The sequence below is a fragment of the Corvus brachyrhynchos genome, unplaced genomic scaffold (assembly GCF_000691975.1).
Source record: "Corvus brachyrhynchos isolate BGI_N302 unplaced genomic scaffold, ASM69197v1 scaffold221, whole genome shotgun sequence".
Classification (NCBI taxonomy): domain Eukaryota; kingdom Metazoa; phylum Chordata; class Aves; order Passeriformes; family Corvidae; genus Corvus; species Corvus brachyrhynchos.
Window position 1 is genome coordinate 1,331,785 of NW_008236622.1, and position 8,996 is coordinate 1,340,780.

Sequence of the window (8,996 nt, forward strand, 5' to 3'; positions counted from 1 at the left end):
CAATGCCTATTGACATCTCTCTGTTTAATTGCAATTTAAATCATGGTGTATTTCATTAGATCGCAAAATGGATTACAATGCTCCATTAATTTTGTAGTTATGTATGGGAAACTTCTACTAGTGACTCTATGGGTCATATATAGGCCTTGTTTTGTGAAGGGAGCTCCTATTGACATCAGTGTGAGTTCTGCACATGGACTGAAGACATGACACGACCCATTATTCTCAATTTTCCATAGTACAGTTCTCTGAGAGAACACATCACAATAGAAATTGCTTATCTGGGATGCATCAATAAATATATTCCAGGTTTATTATCAAGATTGAAAAAATTCAAACATTTTCTGTACCCACATAGTCACACTTTTTCTAGATGATATTGTCTTTCCTTTTATTCCTTTCAGATATAACATATAAAACCATCCACATGAAAACAAAAGAATCTGCTGATGAAAAAACATGTCGCTTATATTACCAGAAGAGGATATCAACAATAGATCTTAACTAACTACACCTGGGAGCTCTATCACTGATTTCAGATAGAAAGAAATCATTTCATGGAAGTCTTCTGCTATTCTACTTCACAGTAGCGAGAAAACTTATTTTTAAAAAATCTTAGGTCCGTGTTGGCCAAAGATGGACCAGCAAGTAGTGGAATGAACTTTAACAGTGTATTCATTAAGGAGAGGCAGAGCACAAGGTGGTGTGAAGCAGGATATAATTTGCGTTGATTGTGTAAAACATAGTAAGAAAAATTTGTAATGCTGAGACTTTTTAATGTGTGAAAGTAAAAATAGTGGTGATTCTGTTCTCTGTGCTATACACGTGGAGCACTGTAACAGTGTTAGAAGCAATTGATGTTTGGTTAAAAGTCTTTGACCCTGCAGCTTTCATGCCATGCATCAGGATGGAACTCCAAGCACGTGGGGCTCATCCAGACCTTGAAGACACAGCCTTCACTGGAGACATGGCAGTGCTTCCCCTCAAACTGTGTTCTTGCAAGTTGAAAGTGGGAATGGCGCCCAGTGCTGTACACTTCTTAGACCCCACTGCTACCTGTGAAGTGGCAAACCAGATTTGTATTCAAAGCAAATTATACATCATCCTAGCAATAAGATTTAAGAATTAATGAAGATTTTTAGTCCTTACTCAATAAGGAGTTCAGTTCAAGGCATTTTAGCAATATAAACAGGGCTTGAGCAAAAGCAGAGAGCAATGAGAGAAACTTCTTGTTTCACCTGTTGATGCCAGAGAAGACAGAGGCAGAAACTACCCGATTCCTTTGCCAGAGCTGGCTCTCCACACCATCAGCAATGCATGCCCCAGCATCAGAGCCCTTCTTTTCTCCCCAGTACCCAAAACAACTTCTTCTTTGCCCAGAACCATTCCCAAGCTGGGGCAAGTCCAAAGACTCATGGCATGCACACAGGATCACCAAAGTGCAAACACTGATCTTGTCTTCTTTGGGTGCATCTTGGGAGAAGCAAGAGCAAACAGACAGCTTGAGTTAATATTCAAGATCTAGTTTACTACCTCAGAGGAAAGTGAGGCATGTTTTTAACCCAAACTAGATACTGATTAGAACTAGGGCAGAGTGATGTTAAGGACATAGAGACAAAACTTGAGGAGCCATAAAAGTGCCTTTACAAGTATCCAAGAAATTCAGTAAAATTCCTAATATTTTCAGTCAACACATTCATCAGCACCAAAGACACCCTTAACCCCTCTGTACTCCCTTCAGGACATTAGCACTAAGTCCTTCTGGTAGATATTCTTCAGAAAGACAATGATGCACCTCTGACCTGAGCAGGGATTTGGGGCGGATCCACATTCCTTAGCCACTTCAGAGACCTCATGAATGGCACTACTGCCCACATCACACAGAAACTCATTTCCTCTGATTATAGCAAATCATTATAGTGACACGCATCCCCCTAAGAGCCAAAGAAACCTGCCAGTAAAGCTGAAGTGGTCCTGATTCCCCAAAAACTTCAGAAAGACCCATAGCTCTTTTTTTTCTAAGTGGAAGATGGACTCACCAGGGATTGGGAAAGACCTTGCTTGTGTAAAATGCATATAATTTAAGAATTGCATAGGGAAAAAGAACAATGGACCATGACAATGCTGAGCTATTTCCTATCTATCCAGCTGGTGTTTTTCCAGGACTGATAACTTATTGTTTACTTATTATATTGAACTTATTAGTCACTGTGGTATGGATCAGAGAAATAGGCATGGCTCAGCAAGTTGCTCCAAAGGCTTTTATGGATACTTTTGATGGACTAGATGCCCTGTACTGAAATATCATGCCCACATCTCCGATATTACATGGAGGAGGAAAAGAAACCCTATCACGAACAAACAATCAGTATGGAATACACAGATAGTTTTAATCGTGTTGTGACTCATGTAAGAATTTTCCCAGTAATGAATTCCATTGCCAGCCTTAACTCCAGCTGGAAAATGGAGGTTTTGAACACAGTCAAGAAGAATCCATCAACAGTTGAAAAAGGCACTGCACCTATTTAAATCCACGTCATCTTGTGTGATCCATTTTTACAAAGCACATGCTGAGGGCTGTGTACGAACCAACAAAGCAAGAAGACAGGAAGTGCAGAGAAATCTGATATTGGAGTAAAGGGAGGGCTGAAGCTACCAGTGAGAATAATGCTGAACCTAAATGCTTCCTGTACTTCCTTATTAAGGATTTGGCTTAGTCACATTAGAGCCACCTACTCACCACGGAAACCCTCCTTCTCACTATTCTCCTCAGCCCTTTTTATCTTGTGCTGCAGAGGAGGCATGGAGAAGTATTGAAAGGTGCTTCCTCTTAGTGTCAAGCTTTCTCATCATCACCCATTGTCCCTGCTCCTTCATTGTGCCTGTGCCTGGGAAACTCAGCACTTCTCAGCACTCTCATCGCTGGCAAAGCTGGATGGGAGGAGCACAGTGCTGAGCTGTAGGATGAGCAGATGAGCGGATCCTCTGAAGACCTCAGTTCTCTTTCTGCTCTGGTTAGTGACAAATTTCTGTAGAATTGGTTGTCAGAAAGAATGTCTTGTCTTTTGGCAGTGGTAGGATAGCACATTGGCTATCTTTCAGCTGCTGCATTCATTGCTAAGGTAAGGCACCAGCCTTTTTCATTCAGGAGTGTCTTAAAATTGTAGATTCTGCCCCTACTTTAGATCAGAGTCTTTTTTCAGGGCAGGATACACCTGGGACCACCAAAGTCTGTCTCCCACCTAATCAAGGCGCAGAGGAGCTATGTAGGAAGCCCATGCACAGGAACTAGTAGGCAGAAACAGGCCACTGGAGAGCGTGCCAGATCTGGGGTGGATCCACTGGTTCACACTACCTCAAGCTTTCTCATCCCTTGGCAAAGGGACCAATCCAGAACACTCAGGGGAAGGGTTCTCATTTCAGGGACATTTCACACATTTGAAATAGGAACCAGTGAAGTACAGAAGTGTCAGTACAGAGGTGTCAGTGTCAGGAGGGGGAAGGGAAAAATTGACAAAATATTCACATTTAAGGAAGTATTAGCACTTAAATTGCTGTAGCTGTGGTACCTGATATCCTGCATTTTGTTAGGCAGCAGTCACAGAGAAATTAAATCTGTTTTCTTGCAGTCCATGTAATCATACCTGAGTACGAGTTATGTAGTGGATCCAATCAGAAGAGCAGAACACTTTAGGTGGTGCATAGCTGTAGACTAAGCCTGGGTAGTAAATTTTTTATTTTGCCATGTCTTTTTTAATTACATGGAAATATTAAGAGTTTCTTCTTCCGATTTTTTTCTTTAACAACTGCTTTTAAAAGACAGCAAATAAATTAGCCTCTATTGATCATGAAGCAATAGAGTAGTTAGTACTTTTGATCCATGTAATTAACATAAAAAGATAATGTGTGAAATGCACGAAGCATGTGTATCATGAGTGAGTACTGTCATCAGTAGTCTTGCTTTTCAATAAAGAAAAAATTATTTGGGGAAATTGGTCAAACAGCTATTGCCATTGCATCCACACACTGCTGATTTCTAATATTTTTTTCTAAAGATCAGTAATGATATTCTATTAGGGTGATGAGACCAGAGTTAATTTAAATAACTTTGTGCCTGATTCATGAAAAACAAAAAAAATGCCTCCACAGCCAGGGGCCATTATTTCTGTAATTTTTCCATGGAAAAGTCATGGTCTGTATTCAACTTCCAGTTCAAAAAGAAAAGTTTTCAATTTATACAGATAGGATTTTATTTTCACAATCCGTTCCAGAGGAATGACCTAACTACTAAAATGAAAAAAACCCTCCACTGTCTAGCTCAGAAATACACCCATCAAGCAACAAAACTCAAAAATATTTTCTTCTAAAATTTATTTATCCACACCTTCTGCAACTGCAATCAGAGAAAAGTAAAATAAGCACACAGAGGAAAACTGGTACATTGATATATTAATAGGCCCTTTGCTTTTTATACATTAGTATAATTCCCATTATTGAATAAATAGGAATGCCAGAAAGTTTTTAAAAGCATTAATCTAAATAAAGATAAGAATTAAAGTAAAACAGACAGACGTGCTGCTCTTCTCCGATGTTCAAGCAGTATGTTCCATTCAACAGTTCATATTAACTTGTTTGCTCACGGCACATCTCTAAGCAAACTGTAGCAGCATTGTAAATACTGCTTTCATTTTGCTCTTTTGCTCACAATCTTTTTTTCCATCATGAGCAAGAGCTGTGTACCTTGGAGAGATGTCCCAGCCAGCTGAGAGACAAATGATGTGGGTAGCATAACTTTATGAAAGTGCAGTGGTTAAAGGAGCTGTATGAAAGATTCTGCTTGAACAAAATCAGATGAGTATTGCCTGCTGGCTAGAATATTCCTGTGAAGGCCAAATCATATCATATTTCAAATCTGGCAAAATATGTACAATATTATTTTTACATTTTCCGGTATGATTTTTATTAACGTATATACTTGTTCGGTAAAGAACAAGCTCAAACCACCTACCACAAAGATATTATCCACACTTGTCCTGGAAAGTAGTTTGCTTTCTAAAGTTACAAAGAATATTTAAAATTAATGGAAGAAAAACAACAGGGGAAAAAAATATCTCCTCAGTTTGTTTATAGTGCGCTTTTGACAGTGCTTTCTGTGTGGCCAGTGTTAGCGTTTCCTTTAGTTTCCGTCCGTTTGTGTGTGCAGCTTTCGTAGCCACAGAGAGATTATTTGTAAAGATATATATATGTAATTGAAAAACCACAAAACCTGGTCAAAAGATGCAGCAAAGGCCAACTTGCTGAATTTTAATCCTGTATTTAAAGGAGTAGATCGTGAGTTTTTAGGGGTGGCTTAAACTTTTAGTGGATTAAATAAAAACCTGCAAGCTATGATTTTCCACCTGGGTTTTTTTCAGAAAATTTTTCTTTCCACTTCAAATATTAAATTTCCACGGGAAAATTTTCTTCAGGTGTAAAATGTTGTTTGAAAACAGAACCTACTCTCTGCTTTAATATTCCTACTTCAAGAAAGTAACTTACTTATCCCAGATGACAGAGAGGATACAAATAGAAAAATCTCTCTCATGTCATTTGTTTAATGAATTTTAATAACAATTTACTGCTTTTTTTCAGAGAATACATTTCTTTCTAAGTGCTGCTCTCAGCAGACAGAAATGTGAAAAAGAAAAATATTCTTATTTGAGTGTGGATTGCAGGATCAGGCCCATTGATCTTGGCTTACTTTCTGCTTAGCTTGCAATACATCAAAAAAATATTTAAGACTCCTAAGGCCTTTTTCAGGTACATATACTACCATTTCCTGCAGCTATAAATCCTTTTGGTTTAAAGAATTTCATCCCAATTACCAAAAAAAAAGTATATCCAGGTCCAAGGCAAATTCTTTCTTACTTTTTTGTTTGTAATTTTAATATTAGCTTTGCTTCCTAAATAATTTCTTTACTATCTTCAGGCTGTTTTACACTTTACTATTTCCTTTTTATGCATTTTCTGTCCTTAGATTTCTATTTAATACTTGTTTATGCATTTCTCAATAATTTTAAAACATAACCTCAGAATTAAAATCCTACCTTTTCTGCTATGAAAACCCTTTGCTTTAATACAAATACAGTGATTTAAGCACCCTTCTGGGGTTTTTTAGCTGTTAGTGTTCCTGGTCTCAAATTTTAGCATCATTATTTAAAATGAAGGAAAAAAATCAACTTGCAATTTAGACAGTTACCAAATTACCAAAACTAGTGCAGCAACTCTTAATGAGTGAAGCCATTAACAATTTTCTGACTGCAGTCCCTATTCAAATACCTTGGACACCTTGTTAGCACAGAATGAGGTGTTCAATCAAGACACTGGGAATTGGAAGTACCAGGGCACAGTTTTGAGTGGTGATTACAAGGGCATGAGTGTGAGTGCCAAAGTAACAGTCTTCTACACTGCAGGAAGCTGAGAAACCTTCAAGTCTACATTTGTAAATCAGCCTGGATGATTACAGCAGTCACAAGCAAAGAACATATGAAACAATTATTTGCACCGTTCTTTCACTCTTTTAATTTGATCTTAAAATGAACACAGTGATATTAAGAGCCATTAGTGCTTTGGATTTGAAAATTCTGTGCAACTTCATATCTTTCCAAGCAGCATCTTAAATTGCTTAAAAGTAAAAATGTAACAAAGAACTATTGTTTTCTGATTGTTAAATCCCTTTCACATCAATAATCTTAGCTTACATTAGTATTCAGATATATCTTTGAATTTTCTTAGAAAGTATTTGGTTCATGTGCAGAAGTGATATGATTTTAGGCTTTCTACTTTTCTACTTCTTAATTGCTGTGACAGTTTGCCTTTCTTAAATGAGTAAATTTTAAAAACATATTTTGTCACATTAATATTATGTTGTAGATGTAGATCTACTTCCATTCTACTAAAGCAAGAGAGTACCTCTCTTTGGTGTTAACTTTACTACTTTAATTTTATAAAATAAGTCCTTTATAATAGTTTCCATAAAATCCACTCATTTTTTTGTTTAAAACCATAAACTGTAATCCATGTCGAAATAACCCTGAACATTTCTAAAACTCATATTTCAGACACACAACTTGCAATTAGGAGCTACTTTCATATTAAAGATAAGGAATTATTGACTAAGGAAGGGATGAGAAATAGCAAAGAATTAAATTATCCCCAGTGAAAAACTGGAAAAAGATAATCTATTTTTTAAAAATTCAAAGTTTCCTGCTACATTTCTATAGTTCATGGATATGTATATAATATATATATGTAAAATTCTAGTATTTCACTGCTTCCGTTTTGAAGAAATAAATTCTAGTGAAAAGTATCTAAAAACTGCTGCTTTAATTTAAGAAAAATATAATGTTTCTGCTGTGAGCTTTTTGGACAGCTCATATAATGCCTTATATAAAAATAAGCAAAGTATATTATGGGCTTAATTAGCACCTCAGCTGTACTAATTGCTTATATAAATAGCACATAGAAAATAATTTTTGTTCTTTTTGATCATTGAGAAATATTATGCAAGAACTTTTCACACAGGACCATTTTCTTACATGTATTATTATAGGAACATAAAATACTTACTTCAAATTAGTACATTCTTATAATAATTATTTTCTTGCAGAATTCTGTTTTGAGCCTTGCAAAAATTGCTAGTTCTCCAATTTTAAATGCATCATTATGTCTAACAAATCCTGAAATACTGTCATATCAGTGTCTGGCTTTACTACTGGTTTCTGAAAACTCCTCAGAATAAATCTTTAAGCACTATAAGAAACAGATAATTCTGATTCTGTATCTAATATTTGAAGAGTCAAAAATTATTAAAACAATACAGCCAACCTGTACTAAAACAAAACTCCAGACTGTGACGTACTTCACTGTTAACGACACACTGGGGAACTAAATTGTGCTGTAGGGAATGCAAAAGTGCAACACTGGGTATCTAAATTATGCTGTAGGGAATGCAGAACTGCAACATCTCTGCTGCTATTTTGTGCTTAGTTTTTTTCTATGTAACTTTAAACTATGTATTACTGTAAATTTTATACCTAAGGGTGCTGAAGCTTTCAGGTAATATTATAAAGTTACATAGCACTTAAAAATATAGCTGAATATTCTCACCCCTCCCCCGCTGCCCAGCTCTACCTACCAGCAGCTGAAAAAAGCAGTAATTGAAATTAAAGGCTCCTCCAGCACGTAGGAACGTCTGGGTTTAATAACCGGAGGGGTTTCAGGTGCAGAGGGCGCTGTTGTTCGTGTATTCTGCAAGCATTTCCTGAGCAGGGAGAAAAATAGGGATCCAACAGTTTAATGTTTATATTTTTAAGATATCCATAAAATGTCAGTGGAATTGCTGACATATAGATGCTACCTTCCACGGTATGCGATGAGTTTCCTGAAATAAATCCTTTTCGTGGCAGTCTAGAAGGAAGATGCCAGCTATCGTCACCAAAGTGAAATGTTTTTCACTGTTTCCACTTTACAGTCCATTTCCCAAGATTTTATAACCCAGCCACAAGGTTCCTTCCATCACACATTTTCATATAGGGATATTTCAGTTATTTTCATTTTTAAAGCACACCAGATGTGTTTAAGTGTAACTTGCAATGCAAAGTGTGAAAACAATTTGAAACACATCACTTCAGTGGCATTCTTAAACATTTCTTTCTTTCTGAAATATTCTTTGCAGTTCATAACTAATTGTTTCAGGTGTCTTTTCCATAACAAATTATTAACTAATTATACCCACAAAAAACAGTAGAATACACCATTTACATCTTGAAATAATTTTCTGCACAATAACTTCTCTTTGGAGTTTTACGTATGCATTTACTAGCATTATACCTCCACATGCAAAACTAACAGCTTTAAAGACATCATTAGCTCTTTGAAGTAAATTGTTTTCTAAATCCCTATACAATGTACTACATCTTGTCATGTATTCATATTTTCTCTTCCCCCCCCCCCCC

At 36.5% G+C, this 8,996-nt stretch overlaps 1 long non-coding RNA gene across 1 annotated transcript in view; it reads right to left on the reverse strand.

Annotated features, from left to right (window-relative positions):
* Window positions 1-6: 6 nt before the first annotated feature.
* The window catches only part of LOC103624822, a 9,337-nt gene continuing 347 nt past the window's right edge, over window positions 7-8,996 (reverse strand). The window contains exons 2-3 of the long non-coding RNA XR_001859419.1: window positions 8,177-8,302; window positions 7-1,056 (exon numbers count right to left, since the gene is read on the reverse strand). This is a non-coding gene — a long non-coding RNA (uncharacterized LOC103624822). The remainder of the gene's footprint in view (window positions 1,057-8,176; window positions 8,303-8,996) is intronic.